General features: G+C 54.3%; 9 non-coding genes across 9 annotated transcripts; all 9 read right to left on the reverse strand.

The window, feature by feature from the left end:
- Positions 1 to 936: 936 nt before the first annotated feature.
- Positions 937 to 1,009, reverse strand: trnak-cuu (transfer RNA lysine (anticodon CUU)). Its single transcript has one exon. It is a non-coding gene; the product is annotated as a tRNA-Lys (tRNA).
- Positions 1,010 to 2,685: 1,676 nt separating this feature from the next.
- On the reverse strand, positions 2,686 to 2,758 carry trnak-cuu (transfer RNA lysine (anticodon CUU)). Its single transcript has one exon. It is a non-coding gene; the product is annotated as a tRNA-Lys (tRNA).
- A 1,676-nt stretch (positions 2,759 to 4,434) lies between these two features.
- trnak-cuu (transfer RNA lysine (anticodon CUU)) lies at positions 4,435 to 4,507 on the reverse strand. Its single transcript has one exon. It is a non-coding gene; the product is annotated as a tRNA-Lys (tRNA).
- A 1,675-nt stretch (positions 4,508 to 6,182) lies between these two features.
- Positions 6,183 to 6,255, reverse strand: trnak-cuu (transfer RNA lysine (anticodon CUU)). Its single transcript has one exon. It is a non-coding gene; the product is annotated as a tRNA-Lys (tRNA).
- A 1,676-nt stretch (positions 6,256 to 7,931) lies between these two features.
- On the reverse strand, positions 7,932 to 8,004 carry trnak-cuu (transfer RNA lysine (anticodon CUU)). The gene has a single exon. It is a non-coding gene; the product is annotated as a tRNA-Lys (tRNA).
- A 1,676-nt stretch (positions 8,005 to 9,680) lies between these two features.
- Positions 9,681 to 9,753, reverse strand: trnak-cuu (transfer RNA lysine (anticodon CUU)). The gene has a single exon. It is a non-coding gene; the product is annotated as a tRNA-Lys (tRNA).
- Positions 9,754 to 11,429: 1,676 nt separating this feature from the next.
- trnak-cuu (transfer RNA lysine (anticodon CUU)) lies at positions 11,430 to 11,502 on the reverse strand. Its single transcript has one exon. It is a non-coding gene; the product is annotated as a tRNA-Lys (tRNA).
- A 1,675-nt stretch (positions 11,503 to 13,177) lies between these two features.
- trnak-cuu (transfer RNA lysine (anticodon CUU)) lies at positions 13,178 to 13,250 on the reverse strand. The gene has a single exon. It is a non-coding gene; the product is annotated as a tRNA-Lys (tRNA).
- Positions 13,251 to 14,926: 1,676 nt separating this feature from the next.
- On the reverse strand, positions 14,927 to 14,999 carry trnak-cuu (transfer RNA lysine (anticodon CUU)). The gene has a single exon. It is a non-coding gene; the product is annotated as a tRNA-Lys (tRNA).
- Between the last annotated feature and the right edge of the window lie 1,365 nt (positions 15,000 to 16,364).

The following is a 16,364-nucleotide window of genomic DNA, read 5'->3' on the forward strand; positions in this document are numbered from 1 at the left end:
ACAGACAGGTAAATGTTCGCCGGCAATTTCTGTTAGCCCTCATCACCGTGACAACGAGTCGACTTCAAGTCTCTCCCCATCACAGCATCACCGCACCTCGTAAAACACCACAGCACGCACGCAATTCGACACCGGTCCGTCACCTTGCGCACACTTCAGCCCCTCATCATCAACCCTCCAACACCACGCACAGTCCCTACCCCCAGCATCCACTCTCCGCTCGACACAATCCACCGCACCACAAGCCGCAGACACCGACACTCCCACACGCATTGCCACGTCGCCATCAGCTCCAAACCAAGGAAGGTGTGCATGAAGGTTCCGTTTGACGTGTCTGAGTTGATTTGAAAAAAAGCAGACCATCGATGAGAGCAGTCTCCATAAATCGAAGCTTCAGTACCTGCAAATATAATCAGGATTTCACTGCTGCCTCCCAGCGCCACGGACCCTTGTCGGATTCGAGTCTCGGGCGACTCCCTGTGTGGAGTTTGCACATTCTCCCCGTGTCTGCGTGGATTTCGTCCGACGGATCCGGTTTCCTCCCACAGTCCAAAGGAGTGCAGCGCAGGTGTTTTGGCCATGCTAAATTGCCCCTTGTTTTCAGGCATGTGCAGGTTCGGTGCAAGTACAGAGTCACGAGGTGGGGGTTTAGGTGTGTGGGGGACACTCTTGGGAGAGTCGGTAGCCTGTTTCCACAGTCGAGGGATTCTATGCTAATTTCTGATTTCGCGCATTTCGAGGACCTTAAAGAGATCAATTCAAACAGAAGCCACGCGTTCCGCGAGTATGGTAGCAACTGCGACAGTTCGGAAATGCAGGCAAAACCGCCCTGTGCTTGCTTCCCACTGCGACAATGTGAAGGCCATTGAGTCTGATTTGCGAGCACTGCACTGCGCCTTCGCTGTTGTCCCGTGGCAGTGCAATTTAAAAGCGACCCGCCCGAGCAGGGACTTGAACCCTGGACCCTCAGATTAAGAGTCTGATGCTCTACCGACTGAGCTACCCGGGCTCGTGGCAGGCCGCCTGCCCGGCTACGGCTTTCCCTGCCTGGGCTGGAAAAGACGTTCGCGCTTCACACTCTCGCGCAGCCATTCTGACACAATCCACACAATTCAGTCGGAAAGACTGACAGCCCCGACTGTGCAGGGCCGATTCCAAGCCGCCGTCTCTCTTCGTCACCCCCACTCCATTGCCGCACCGTCCTCTCTCTACTGTAACAACCCTCCTCAACACACACCTCTGGCACCGTCAAAACCATCAGCAAGCTTACAACACAGCAGCGCCAAAGTAAGAACGGTGCTCATGAGACGGCTTCATCATCAACAAGAACAAAACAAGAACACAAAATGCTGGAGAAGCGCATCGGTTCTGTCGGTATTTGTGAGCGATTAGTTTTGCTTCGCCATCGATTTATGGGTCTGTTTCTGAGAAGTGAATCGAATTGGAAGAGCGTGGTAGGAGGCCCTTCGGCCCGTCCAGTCCACAGCGCTCCATTCTCTTCCGGCAAAGCAACTTTTCCCATGGCTAATCCAGCGAGCCGACACATCCGTGTGATGCTGTGGGCAATTTGGCGTGGGCGAACTAGCTAACAAGTCCACCTTTCATCTTTGGTCGCTGGGAGGAACCCGGAGTAAACACACGGAGAACGTGCAAACTCCACGTTGACAGTCGCCCAAGGGTGGAATCCAATCGACTCGCCAGTATTGAGAAGAAGTGCCACCCTCAGCAACCGACAACACTCATTCACCACAGACAGGTAAATGTTCGCCGGCAATTTCTGTTAGCCCTCATCACCGTGACAACGAGTCGACTTCAAGTCTCTCCCCATCACAGCATCACCGCACCTCGTAAAACACCACAGCACGCACGCAATTCGACACCGGTCCGTCACCTTGCGCACACTTCAGCCCCTCATCATCAACCCTCCAACACCACGCACAGTCCCTACCCCCAGCATCCACTCTCCGCTCGACACAATCCACCGCACCACAAGCCGCAGACACCGACACTCCCACACGCACTGCCACGTCGCCATCAGCTCCAAACCAAGGAAGGTGTGCATGAAGGTTCCGTTTGACGTGTCTGAGTTGATTTGAAAAAAAAGCAGACCATCGATGAGAGCAGTCTCCATAAATCGAAGCTTCAGTACCTGCAAATATAATCAGGATTTCACTGCTGCCTCCCAGCGCCACGGACCCTTGTCGGATTCGAGTCTCGGGCGACTCCCTGTGTGGAGTTTGCACATTCTCCCCGTGTCTGCGTGGATTTCGTCCGACGGATCCGGTTTCCTCCCACAGTCCAAAGGAGTGCAGCGCAGGTGTTTTGGCCATGCTAAATTGCCCCTTGTTTTCAGGCATGTGCAGGTTCGGTGCAAATACAGAGTCACGAGGTGGGGGTTTAGGTGTGTGGGGGACACTCTTGGGAGAGTCGGTAGCCTGTTTCCACAGTCGAGGGATTCTATGCTAATTTCTGATTTCGCGCATTTCGAGGACCTTAAAGAGATCAATTCAAACAGAAGCCACGCGTTCCGCGAGTATGGTAGCAACTGCGACAGTTCGGAAATGCAGGCAAAACCGCCCTGTGCTTGCTTCCCACCGCGACAATGTGAAGGCCATTGAGTCTGATTTGCGAGCACTGCACTGCGCCTTCGCTGTTGTCCCGTGGCAGTGCAATTTAAAAGCGACCCGCCCGAGCAGGGACTTGAACCCTGGACCCTCAGATTAAGAGTCTGATGCTCTACCGACTGAGCTACCCGGGCTCGTGGCAGGCCGCCTGCCCGGCTACGGCTTTCCCTGCCTGGGCTGGAAAAGACGTTCGCGCTTCACACTCTCGCGCAGCCATTCTGACACAATCCACACAATTCAGTCGGAAAGACTGACAGCCCCGACTGTGCGGGGCCGATTCCAAGCCGCCGTCTCTCTTCGTCACCCCCACTCCATTGCCGCACCGTCCTCTCTCTACTGTAACAACCCTCCTCAACACACACCTCTGGCACCGTCAAAACCATCAGCAAGCTTACAACACAGCAGCGCCAAAGTAAGAACGGTGCTCATGAGACGGCTTCATCATCAACAAGAACAAAACAAGAACACAAAATGCTGGAGAAGCGCATCGGTTCTGTCGGTATTTGTGAGCGATTAGTTTTGCTTCGCCATCGATTTATGGGTCTGTTTCTGAGAAGTGAATCGAATTGGAAGAGCGTGGTAGGAGGCCCTTCGGCCCGTCCAGTCCACAGCGCTCCATTCTCTTCCGGCAAAGCAACTTTTCCCATGGCTAATCCAGCGAGCCGACACATCCGTGTGATGCTGTGGGCAATTTGGCGTGGGCGAACTAGCTAACAAGTCCACCTTTCATCTTTGGTCGCTGGGAGGAACCCGGAGTAAACACACGGAGAACGTGCAAACTCCACGTTGACAGTCGCCCAAGGGTGGAATCCAATCGACTCGCCAGTATTGAGAAGAAGTGCCACCCTCAGCAACCGACAACACTCATTCACCACAGACAGGTAAATGTTCGCCGGCAATTTCTGTTAGCCCTCATCACCGTGACAACGAGTCGACTTCAAGTCTCTCCCCATCACAGCATCACCGCACCTCGTAAAACACCACAGCACGCACGCAATTCGACACCGGTCCGTCACCTTGCGCACACTTCAGCCCCTCATCATCAACCCTCCAACACCACGCACAGTCCCTACCCCCAGCATCCACTCTCCGCTCGACACAATCCACCGCACCACAAGCCGCAGACACCGACACTCCCACACGCACTGCCACGTCGCCATCAGCTCCAAACCAAGGAAGGTGTGCATGAAGGTTCCGTTTGACGTGTCTGAGTTGATTTGAAAAAAAAGCAGACCATCGATGAGAGCAGTCTCCATAAATCGAAGCTTCAGTACCTGCAAATATAATCAGGATTTCACTGCTGCCTCCCAGCGCCACGGACCCTTGTCGGATTCGAGTCTCGGGCGACTCCCTGTGTGGAGTTTGCACATTCTCCCCGTGTCTGCGTGGATTTCGTCCGACGGATCCGGTTTCCTCCCACAGTCCAAAGGAGTGCAGCGCAGGTGTTTTGGCCATGCTAAATTGCCCCTTGTTTTCAGGCATGTGCAGGTTCGGTGCAAATACAGAGTCACGAGGTGGGGGTTTAGGTGTGTGGGGGACACTCTTGGGAGAGTCGGTAGCCTGTTTCCACAGTCGAGGGATTCTATGCTAATTTCTGATTTCGCGCATTTCGAGGACCTTAAAGAGATCAATTCAAACAGAAGCCACGCGTTCCGCGAGTATGGTAGCAACTGCGACAGTTCGGAAATGCAGGCAAAACCGCCCTGTGCTTGCTTCCCACCGCGACAATGTGAAGGCCATTGAGTCTGATTTGCGAGCACTGCACTGCGCCTTCGCTGTTGTCCCGTGGCAGTGCAATTTAAAAGCGACCCGCCCGAGCAGGGACTTGAACCCTGGACCCTCAGATTAAGAGTCTGATGCTCTACCGACTGAGCTACCCGGGCTCGTGGCAGGCCGCCTGCCCGGCTACGGCTTTCCCTGCCTGGGCTGGAAAAGACGTTCGCGCTTCACACTCTCGCGCAGCCATTCTGACACAATCCACACAATTCAGTCGGAAAGACTGACAGCCCCGACTGTGCGGGGCCGATTCCAAGCCGCCGTCTCTCTTCGTCACCCCCACTCCATTGCCGCACCGTCCTCTCTCTACTGTAACAACCCTCCTCAACACACACCTCTGGCACCGTCAAAACCATCAGCAAGCTTACAACACAGCAGCGCCAAAGTAAGAACGGTGCTCATGAGACGGCTTCATCATCAACAAGAACAAAACAAGAACACAAAATGCTGGAGAAGCGCATCGGTTCTGTCGGTATTTGTGAGCGATTAGTTTTGCTTCGCCATCGATTTATGGGTCTGTTTCTGAGAAGTGAATCGAATTGGAAGAGCGTGGCAGGAGGACCTTCGGCCCGTCCAGTCCACAGCGCTCCATTCTCTTCCTGCAAAGCAACTTTTCCCATGGCTAATCCAGCGAGCCGACACATCCGTGTGATGCTGTGGGCAATTTGGCGTGGGCGAACTAGCTAACAAGTCCACCTTTCATCTTTGGTCGCTGGGAGGAACCCGGAGTAAACACACGGAGAACGTGCAAACTCCACGTTGACAGTCGCCCAAGGGTGGAATCCAATCGACTCGCCAGTATTGAGAAGAAGTGCCACCCTCAGCAACCGACAACACTCATTCACCACAGACAGGTAAATGTTCGCCGGCAATTTCTGTTAGCCCTCATCACCGTGACAACGAGTCGACTTCAAGTCTCTCCCCATCACAGCATCACCGCACCTCGTAAAACACCACAGCACGCACGCAATTCGACACCGGTCCGTCACCTTGCGCACACTTCAGCCCCTCATCATCAACCCTCCAACACCACGCACAGTCCCTACCCCCAGCATCCACTCTCCGCTCGACACAATCCACCGCACCACAAGCCGCAGACACCGACACTCCCACACGCATTGCCACGTCGCCATCAGCTCCAAACCAAGGAAGGTGTGCATGAAGGTTCCGTTTGACGTGTCTGAGTTGATTTGAAAAAAAGCAGACCATCGATGAGAGCAGTCTCCATAAATCGAAGCTTCAGTACCTGCAAATATAATCAGGATTTCACTGCTGCCTCCCAGCGCCACGGACCCTTGTCGGATTCGAGTCTCGGGCGACTCCCTGTGTGGAGTTTGCACATTCTCCCCGTGTCTGCGTGGATTTCGTCCGACGGATCCGGTTTCCTCCCACAGTCCAAAGGAGTGCAGCGCAGGTGTTTTGGCCATGCTAAATTGCCCCTTGTTTTCAGGCATGTGCAGGTTCGGTGCAAGTACAGAGTCACGAGGTGGGGGTTTAGGTGTGTGGGGGACACTCTTGGGAGAGTCGGTAGCCTGTTTCCACAGTCGAGGGATTCTATGCTAATTTCTGATTTCGCGCATTTCGAGGACCTTAAAGAGATCAATTCAAACAGAAGCCACGCGTTCCGCGAGTATGGTAGCAACTGCGACAGTTCGGAAATGCAGGCAAAACCGCCCTGTGCTTGCTTCCCACTGCGACAATGTGAAGGCCATTGAGTCTGATTTGCGAGCACTGCACTGCGCCTTCGCTGTTGTCCCGTGGCAGTGCAATTTAAAAGCGACCCGCCCGAGCAGGGACTTGAACCCTGGACCCTCAGATTAAGAGTCTGATGCTCTACCGACTGAGCTACCCGGGCTCGTGGCAGGCCGCCTGCCCGGCTACGGCTTTCCCTGCCTGGGCTGGAAAAGACGTTCGCGCTTCACACTCTCGCGCAGCCATTCTGACACAATCCACACAATTCAGTCGGAAAGACTGACAGCCCCGACTGTGCAGGGCCGATTCCAAGCCGCCGTCTCTCTTCGTCACCCCCACTCCATTGCCGCACCGTCCTCTCTCTACTGTAACAACCCTCCTCAACACACACCTCTGGCACCGTCAAAACCATCAGCAAGCTTACAACACAGCAGCGCCAAAGTAAGAACGGTGCTCATGAGACGGCTTCATCATCAACAAGAACAAAACAAGAACACAAAATGCTGGAGAAGCGCATCGGTTCTGTCGGTATTTGTGAGCGATTAGTTTTGCTTCGCCATCGATTTATGGGTCTGTTTCTGAGAAGTGAATCGAATTGGAAGAGCGTGGTAGGAGGCCCTTCGGCCCGTCCAGTCCACAGCGCTCCATTCTCTTCCGGCAAAGCAACTTTTCCCATGGCTAATCCAGCGAGCCGACACATCCGTGTGATGCTGTGGGCAATTTGGCGTGGGCGAACTAGCTAACAAGTCCACCTTTCATCTTTGGTCGCTGGGAGGAACCCGGAGTAAACACACGGAGAACGTGCAAACTCCACGTTGACAGTCGCCCAAGGGTGGAATCCAATCGACTCGCCAGTATTGAGAAGAAGTGCCACCCTCAGCAACCGACAACACTCATTCACCACAGACAGGTAAATGTTCGCCGGCAATTTCTGTTAGCCCTCATCACCGTGACAACGAGTCGACTTCAAGTCTCTCCCCATCACAGCATCACCGCACCTCGTAAAACACCACAGCACGCACGCAATTCGACACCGGTCCGTCACCTTGCGCACACTTCAGCCCCTCATCATCAACCCTCCAACACCACGCACAGTCCCTACCCCCAGCATCCACTCTCCGCTCGACACAATCCACCGCACCACAAGCCGCAGACACCGACACTCCCACACGCACTGCCACGTCGCCATCAGCTCCAAACCAAGGAAGGTGTGCATGAAGGTTCCGTTTGACGTGTCTGAGTTGATTTGAAAAAAAAGCAGACCATCGATGAGAGCAGTCTCCATAAATCGAAGCTTCAGTACCTGCAAATATAATCAGGATTTCACTGCTGCCTCCCAGCGCCACGGACCCTTGTCGGATTCGAGTCTCGGGCGACTCCCTGTGTGGAGTTTGCACATTCTCCCCGTGTCTGCGTGGATTTCGTCCGACGGATCCGGTTTCCTCCCACAGTCCAAAGGAGTGCAGCGCAGGTGTTTTGGCCATGCTAAATTGCCCCTTGTTTTCAGGCATGTGCAGGTTCGGTGCAAATACAGAGTCACGAGGTGGGGGTTTAGGTGTGTGGGGGACACTCTTGGGAGAGTCGGTAGCCTGTTTCCACAGTCGAGGGATTCTATGCTAATTTCTGATTTCGCGCATTTCGAGGACCTTAAAGAGATCAATTCAAACAGAAGCCACGCGTTCCGCGAGTATGGTAGCAACTGCGACAGTTCGGAAATGCAGGCAAAACCGCCCTGTGCTTGCTTCCCACCGCGACAATGTGAAGGCCATTGAGTCTGATTTGCGAGCACTGCACTGCGCCTTCGCTGTTGTCCCGTGGCAGTGCAATTTAAAAGCGACCCGCCCGAGCAGGGACTTGAACCCTGGACCCTCAGATTAAGAGTCTGATGCTCTACCGACTGAGCTACCCGGGCTCGTGGCAGGCCGCCTGCCCGGCTACGGCTTTCCCTGCCTGGGCTGGAAAAGACGTTCGCGCTTCACACTCTCGCGCAGCCATTCTGACACAATCCACACAATTCAGTCGGAAAGACTGACAGCCCCGACTGTGCGGGGCCGATTCCAAGCCGCCGTCTCTCTTCGTCACCCCCACTCCATTGCCGCACCGTCCTCTCTCTACTGTAACAACCCTCCTCAACACACACCTCTGGCACCGTCAAAACCATCAGCAAGCTTACAACACAGCAGCGCCAAAGTAAGAACGGTGCTCATGAGACGGCTTCATCATCAACAAGAACAAAACAAGAACACAAAATGCTGGAGAAGCGCATCGGTTCTGTCGGTATTTGTGAGCGATTAGTTTTGCTTCGCCATCGATTTATGGGTCTGTTTCTGAGAAGTGAATCGAATTGGAAGAGCGTGGTAGGAGGCCCTTCGGCCCGTCCAGTCCACAGCGCTCCATTCTCTTCCGGCAAAGCAACTTTTCCCATGGCTAATCCAGCGAGCCGACACATCCGTGTGATGCTGTGGGCAATTTGGCGTGGGCGAACTAGCTAACAAGTCCACCTTTCATCTTTGGTCGCTGGGAGGAACCCGGAGTAAACACACGGAGAACGTGCAAACTCCACGTTGACAGTCGCCCAAGGGTGGAATCCAATCGACTCGCCAGTATTGAGAAGAAGTGCCACCCTCAGCAACCGACAACACTCATTCACCACAGACAGGTAAATGTTCGCCGGCAATTTCTGTTAGCCCTCATCACCGTGACAACGAGTCGACTTCAAGTCTCTCCCCATCACAGCATCACCGCACCTCGTAAAACACCACAGCACGCACGCAATTCGACACCGGTCCGTCACCTTGCGCACACTTCAGCCCCTCATCATCAACCCTCCAACACCACGCACAGTCCCTACCCCCAGCATCCACTCTCCGCTCGACACAATCCACCGCACCACAAGCCGCAGACACCGACACTCCCACACGCACTGCCACGTCGCCATCAGCTCCAAACCAAGGAAGGTGTGCATGAAGGTTCCGTTTGACGTGTCTGAGTTGATTTGAAAAAAAAGCAGACCATCGATGAGAGCAGTCTCCATAAATCGAAGCTTCAGTACCTGCAAATATAATCAGGATTTCACTGCTGCCTCCCAGCGCCACGGACCCTTGTCGGATTCGAGTCTCGGGCGACTCCCTGTGTGGAGTTTGCACATTCTCCCCGTGTCTGCGTGGATTTCGTCCGACGGATCCGGTTTCCTCCCACAGTCCAAAGGAGTGCAGCGCAGGTGTTTTGGCCATGCTAAATTGCCCCTTGTTTTCAGGCATGTGCAGGTTCGGTGCAAATACAGAGTCACGAGGTGGGGGTTTAGGTGTGTGGGGGACACTCTTGGGAGAGTCGGTAGCCTGTTTCCACAGTCGAGGGATTCTATGCTAATTTCTGATTTCGCGCATTTCGAGGACCTTAAAGAGATCAATTCAAACAGAAGCCACGCGTTCCGCGAGTATGGTAGCAACTGCGACAGTTCGGAAATGCAGGCAAAACCGCCCTGTGCTTGCTTCCCACCGCGACAATGTGAAGGCCATTGAGTCTGATTTGCGAGCACTGCACTGCGCCTTCGCTGTTGTCCCGTGGCAGTGCAATTTAAAAGCGACCCGCCCGAGCAGGGACTTGAACCCTGGACCCTCAGATTAAGAGTCTGATGCTCTACCGACTGAGCTACCCGGGCTCGTGGCAGGCCGCCTGCCCGGCTACAGCTTTCCCTGCCTGGGCTGGAAAAGACGTTCGCGCTTCACACTCTCGCGCAGCCATTCTGACACAATCCACACAATTCAGTCGGAAAGACTGACAGCCCCGACTGTGCGGGGCCGATTCCAAGCCGCCGTCTCTCTTCGTCACCCCCACTCCATTGCCGCACCGTCCTCTCTCTACTGTAACAACCCTCCTCAACACACACCTCTGGCACCGTCAAAACCATCAGCAAGCTTACAACACAGCAGCGCCAAAGTAAGAACGGTGCTCATGAGACGGCTTCATCATCAACAAGAACAAAACAAGAACACAAAATGCTGGAGAAGCGCATCGGTTCTGTCGGTATTTGTGAGCGATTAGTTTTGCTTCGCCATCGATTTATGGGTCTGTTTCTGAGAAGTGAATCGAATTGGAAGAGCGTGGCAGGAGGACCTTCGGCCCGTCCAGTCCACAGCGCTCCATTCTCTTCCTGCAAAGCAACTTTTCCCATGGCTAATCCAGCGAGCCGACACATCCGTGTGATGCTGTGGGCAATTTGGCGTGGGCGAACTAGCTAACAAGTCCACCTTTCATCTTTGGTCGCTGGGAGGAACCCGGAGTAAACACACGGAGAACGTGCAAACTCCACGTTGACAGTCGCCCAAGGGTGGAATCCAATCGACTCGCCAGTATTGAGAAGAAGTGCCACCCTCAGCAACCGACAACACTCATTCACCACAGACAGGTAAATGTTCGCCGGCAATTTCTGTTAGCCCTCATCACCGTGACAACGAGTCGACTTCAAGTCTCTCCCCATCACAGCATCACCGCACCTCGTAAAACACCACAGCACGCACGCAATTCGACACCGGTCCGTCACCTTGCGCACACTTCAGCCCCTCATCATCAACCCTCCAACACCACGCACAGTCCCTACCCCCAGCATCCACTCTCCGCTCGACACAATCCACCGCACCACAAGCCGCAGACACCGACACTCCCACACGCACTGCCACGTCGCCATCAGCTCCAAACCAAGGAAGGTGTGCATGAAGGTTCCGTTTGACGTGTCTGAGTTGATTTGAAAAAAAAGCAGACCATCGATGAGAGCAGTCTCCATAAATCGAAGCTTCAGTACCTGCAAATATAATCAGGATTTCACTGCTGCCTCCCAGCGCCACGGACCCTTGTCGGATTCGAGTCTCGGGCGACTCCCAGTGTGGAGTTTGCACATTCTCCCCGTGTCTGCGTGGATTTCGTCCGACGGATCCGGTTTCCTCCCACAGTCCAAAGGAGTGCAGCGCAGGTGTTTTGGCCATGCTAAATTGCCCCTTGTTTTCAGGCATGTGCAGGTTCGGTGCAAATACAGAGTCACGAGGTGGGGGTTTAGGTGTGTGGGGGACACTCTTGGGAGAGTCGGTAGCCTGTTTCCACAGTCGAGGGATTCTATGCTAATTTCTGATTTCGCGCATTTCGAGGACCTTAAAGAGATCAATTCAAACAGAAGCCACGCGTTCCGCGAGTATGGTAGCAACTGCGACAGTTCGGAAATGCAGGCAAAACCGCCCTGTGCTTGCTTCCCACTGCGACAATGTGAAGGCCATTGAGTCTGATTTGCGAGCACTGCACTGCGCCTTCGCTGTTGTCCCGTGGCAGTGCAATTTAAAAGCGACCCGCCCGAGCAGGGACTTGAACCCTGGACCCTCAGATTAAGAGTCTGATGCTCTACCGACTGAGCTACCCGGGCTGGTGGCAGGCCGCCTGCCCGGCTACGGCTTTCCCTGCCTGGGCTGGAAAAGACGTTCGCGCTTCACACTCTCGCGCAGCCATTCTGACACAATCCACACAATTCAGTCGGAAAGACTGGCAGCCCCGACTGTGCAGGGCCGATTCCAAGCCGCCGTCTCTCTTCGTCACCCCCACTCCATTGCCGCACCGTCCTCTCTCTACTGTAACAACCCTCCTCAACACACACCTCTGGCACCGTCAAAACCATCAGCAAGCTTACAACACAGCAGCGCCAAAGTAAGAACGGTGCTCATGAGACGGCTTCATCATCAACAAGAACAAAACAAGAACACAAAATGCTGGAGAAGCGCATCGGTTCTGTCGGTATTTGTGAGCGATTAGTTTTGCTTCGCCATCGATTTATGGGTCTGTTTCTGAGAAGTGAATCGAATTGGAAGAGCGTGGCAGGAGGACCTTCGGCCCGTCCAGTCCACAGCGCTCCATTCTCTTCCTGCAAAGCAACTTTTCCCATGGCTAATCCAGCGAGCCGACACATCCGTGTGATGCTGTGGGCAATTTGGCGTGGGCGAACTAGCTAACAAGTCCACCTTTCATCTTTGGTCGCTGGGAGGAACCCGGAGTAAACACACGGAGAACGTGCAAACTCCACGTTGACAGTCGCCCAAGGGTGGAATCCAATCGACTCGCCAGTATTGAGAAGAAGTGCCACCCTCAGCAACCGACAACACTCATTCACCACAGACAGGTAAATGTTCGCCGGCAATTTCTGTTAGCCCTCATCACCGTGACAACGAGTCGACTTCAAGTCTCTCCCCATCACAGCATCACCGCACCTCGTAAAACACCACAGCACGCACGCAATTCGACACCGGTCCGTCACCTTGCGCACACTTCAGCCCCTCATCATCAACCCTCCAACACCACGCACAGTCCCTACCCCCAGCATCCACTCTCCGCTCGACACAATCCACCGCACCACAAGCCGCAGACACCGACACTCCCACACGCATTGCCACGTCGCCATCAGCTCCAAACCAAGGAAGGTGTGCATGAAGGTTCCGTTTGACGTGTCTGAGTTGATTTGAAAAAAAGCAGACCATCGATGAGAGCAGTCTCCATAAATCGAAGCTTCAGTACCTGCAAATATAATCAGGATTTCACTGCTGCCTCCCAGCGCCACGGACCCTTGTCGGATTCGAGTCTCGGGCGACTCCCTGTGTGGAGTTTGCACATTCTCCCCGTGTCTGCGTGGATTTCGTCCGACGGATCCGGTTTCCTCCCACAGTCCAAAGGAGTGCAGCGCAGGTGTTTTGGCCATGCTAAATTGCCCCTTGTTTTCAGGCATGTGCAGGTTCGGTGCAAGTACAGAGTCACGAGGTGGGGGTTTAGGTGTGTGGGGGACACTCTTGGGAGAGTCGGTAGCCTGTTTCCACAGTCGAGGGATTCTATGCTAATTTCTGATTTCGCGCATTTCGAGGACCTTAAAGAGATCAATTCAAACAGAAGCCACGCGTTCCGCGAGTATGGTAGCAACTGCGACAGTTCGGAAATGCAGGCAAAACCGCCCTGTGCTTGCTTCCCACCGCGACAATGTGAAGGCCATTGAGTCTGATTTGCGAGCACTGCACTGCGCCTTCGCTGTTGTCCCGTGGCAGTGCAATTTAAAAGCGACCCGCCCGAGCAGGGACTTGAACCCTGGACCCTCAGATTAAGAGTCTGATGCTCTACCGACTGAGCTACCCGGGCTCGTGGCAGGCCGCCTGCCCGGCTACGGCTTTCCCTGCCTGGGCTGGAAAAGACGTTCGCGCTTCACACTCTCGCGCAGCCATTCTGACACAATCCACACAATTCAGTCGGAAAGACTGACAGCCCCGACTGTGCGGGGCCGATTCCAAGCCGCCGTCTCTCTTCGTCACCCCCACTCCATTGCCGCACCGTCCTCTCTCTACTGTAACAACCCTCCTCAACACACACCTCTGGCACCGTCAAAACCATCAGCAAGCTTACAACACAGCAGCGCCAAAGTAAGAACGGTGCTCATGAGACGGCTTCATCATCAACAAGAACAAAACAAGAACACAAAATGCTGGAGAAGCGCATCGGTTCTGTCGGTATTTGTGAGCGATTAGTTTTGCTTCGCCATCGATTTATGGGTCTGTTTCTGAGAAGTGAATCGAATTGGAAGAGCGTGGTAGGAGGCCCTTCGGCCCGTCCAGTCCACAGCGCTCCATTCTCTTCCGGCAAAGCAACTTTTCCCATGGCTAATCCAGCGAGCCGACACATCCGTGTGATGCTGTGGGCAATTTGGCGTGGGCGAACTAGCTAACAAGTCCACCTTTCATCTTTGGTCGCTGGGAGGAACCCGGAGTAAACACACGGAGAACGTGCAAACTCCACGTTGACAGTCGCCCAAGGGTGGAATCCAATCGACTCGCCAGTATTGAGAAGAAGTGCCACCCTCAGCAACCGACAACACTCATTCACCACAGACAGGTAAATGTTCGCCGGCAATTTCTGTTAGCCCTCATCACCGTGACAACGAGTCGACTTCAAGTCTCTCCCCATCACAGCATCACCGCACCTCGTAAAACACCACAGCACGCACGCAATTCGACACCGGTCCGTCACCTTGCGCACACTTCAGCCCCTCATCATCAACCCTCCAACACCACGCACAGTCCCTACCCCCAGCATCCACTCTCCGCTCGACACAATCCACCGCACCACAAGCCGCAGACACCGACACTCCCACACGCACTGCCACGTCGCCATCAGCTCCAAACCAAGGAAGGTGTGCATGAAGGTTCCGTTTGACGTGTCTGAGTTGATTTGAAAAAAAAGCAGACCATCGATGAGAGCAGTCTCCATAAATCGAAGCTTCAGTACCTGCAAATATAATCAGGATTTCACTGCTGCCTCCCAGCGCCACGGACCCTTGTCGGATTCGAGTCTCGGGCGACTCCCTGTGTGGAGTTTGCACATTCTCCCCGTGTCTGCGTGGATTTCGTCCGACGGATCCGGTTTCCTCCCACAGTCCAAAGGAGTGCAGCGCAGGTGTTTTGGCCATGCTAAATTGCCCCTTGTTTTCAGGCATGTGCAGGTTCGGTGCAAATACAGAGTCACGAGGTGGGGGTTTAGGTGTGTGGGGGACACTCTTGGGAGAGTCGGTAGCCTGTTTCCACAGTCGAGGGATTCTATGCTAATTTCTGATTTCGCGCATTTCGAGGACCTTAAAGAGATCAATTCAAACAGAAGCCACGCGTTCCGCGAGTATGGTAGCAACTGCGACAGTTCGGAAATGCAGGCAAAACCGCCCTGTGCTTGCTTCCCACCGCGACAATGTGAAGGCCATTGAGTCTGATTTGCGAGCACTGCACTGCGCCTTCGCTGTTGTCCCGTGGCAGTGCAATTTAAAAGCGACCCGCCCGAGCAGGGACTTGAACCCTGGACCCTCAGATTAAGAGTCTGATGCTCTACCGACTGAGCTACCCGGGCTCGTGGCAGGCCGCCTGCCCGGCTACGGCTTTCCCTGCCTGGGCTGGAAAAGACGTTCGCGCTTCACACTCTCGCGCAGCCATTCTGACACAATCCACACAATTCAGTCGGAAAGACTGACAGCCCCGACTGTGCGGGGCCGATTCCAAGCCGCCGTCTCTCTTCGTCACCCCCACTCCATTGCCGCACCGTCCTCTCTCTACTGTAACAACCCTCCTCAACACACACCTCTGGCACCGTCAAAACCATCAGCAAGCTTACAACACAGCAGCGCCAAAGTAAGAACGGTGCTCATGAGACGGCTTCATCATCAACAAGAACAAAACAAGAACACAAAATGCTGGAGAAGCGCATCGGTTCTGTCGGTATTTGTGAGCGATTAGTTTTGCTTCGCCATCGATTTATGGGTCTGTTTCTGAGAAGTGAATCGAATTGGAAGAGCGTGGTAGGAGGCCCTTCGGCCCGTCCAGTCCACAGCGCTCCATTCTCTTCCGGCAAAGCAACTTTTCCCATGGCTAATCCAGCGAGCCGACACATCCGTGTGATGCTGTGGGCAATTTGGCGTGGGCGAACTAGCTAACAAGTCCACCTTTCATCTTTGGTCGCTGGGAGGAACCCGGAGTAAACACACGGAGAACGTGCAAACTCCACGTTGACAGTCGCCCAAGGGTGGAATCCAATCGACTCGCCAGTATTGAGAAGAAGTGCCACCCTCAGCAACCGACAACACTCATTCACCACAGACAGGTAAATGTTCGCCGGCAATTTCTGTTAGCCCTCATCACCGTGACAACGAGTCGACTTCAAGTCTCTCCCCATCACAGCATCACCGCACCTCGTAAAACACCACAGCACGCACGCAATTCGACACCGGTCCGTCACCTTGCGCACACTTCAGCCCCTCATCATCAACCCTCCAACACCACGCACAGTCCCTACCCCCAGCATCCACTCTCCGCTCGACACAATCCACCGCACCACAAGCCGCAGACACAGACACTCCCACACGCACTGCCACGTCGCCATCAGCTCCAAACCAAGGAAGGTGTGCATGAAGGTTCCGTTTGACGTGTCTGAGTTGATTTGAAAAAAAAGCAGACCATCGATGAGAGCAGTCTCCATAAATCGAAGCTTCAGTACCTGCAAATATAATCAGGATTTCACTGCTGCCTCCCAGCGCCACGGACCCTTGTCGGATTCGAGTCTCGGGCGACTCCCTGTGTGGAGTTTGCACATTCTCCCCGTGTCTGCGTGGATTTCGTCCGACGGATCCGGTTTCCTCCCACAGTCCAAAGGAGTGCAGCGCAGGTGTTTTGGCCATGCTAAATTGCCCCTTGTTTTCAGGCATGTGCAGGTTCGGTGCAA

Source organism: Chiloscyllium punctatum, chromosome 24, assembly GCF_047496795.1.
Source record: "Chiloscyllium punctatum isolate Juve2018m chromosome 24, sChiPun1.3, whole genome shotgun sequence".
In the NCBI taxonomy this organism is placed as follows: domain Eukaryota; kingdom Metazoa; phylum Chordata; class Chondrichthyes; order Orectolobiformes; family Hemiscylliidae; genus Chiloscyllium; species Chiloscyllium punctatum.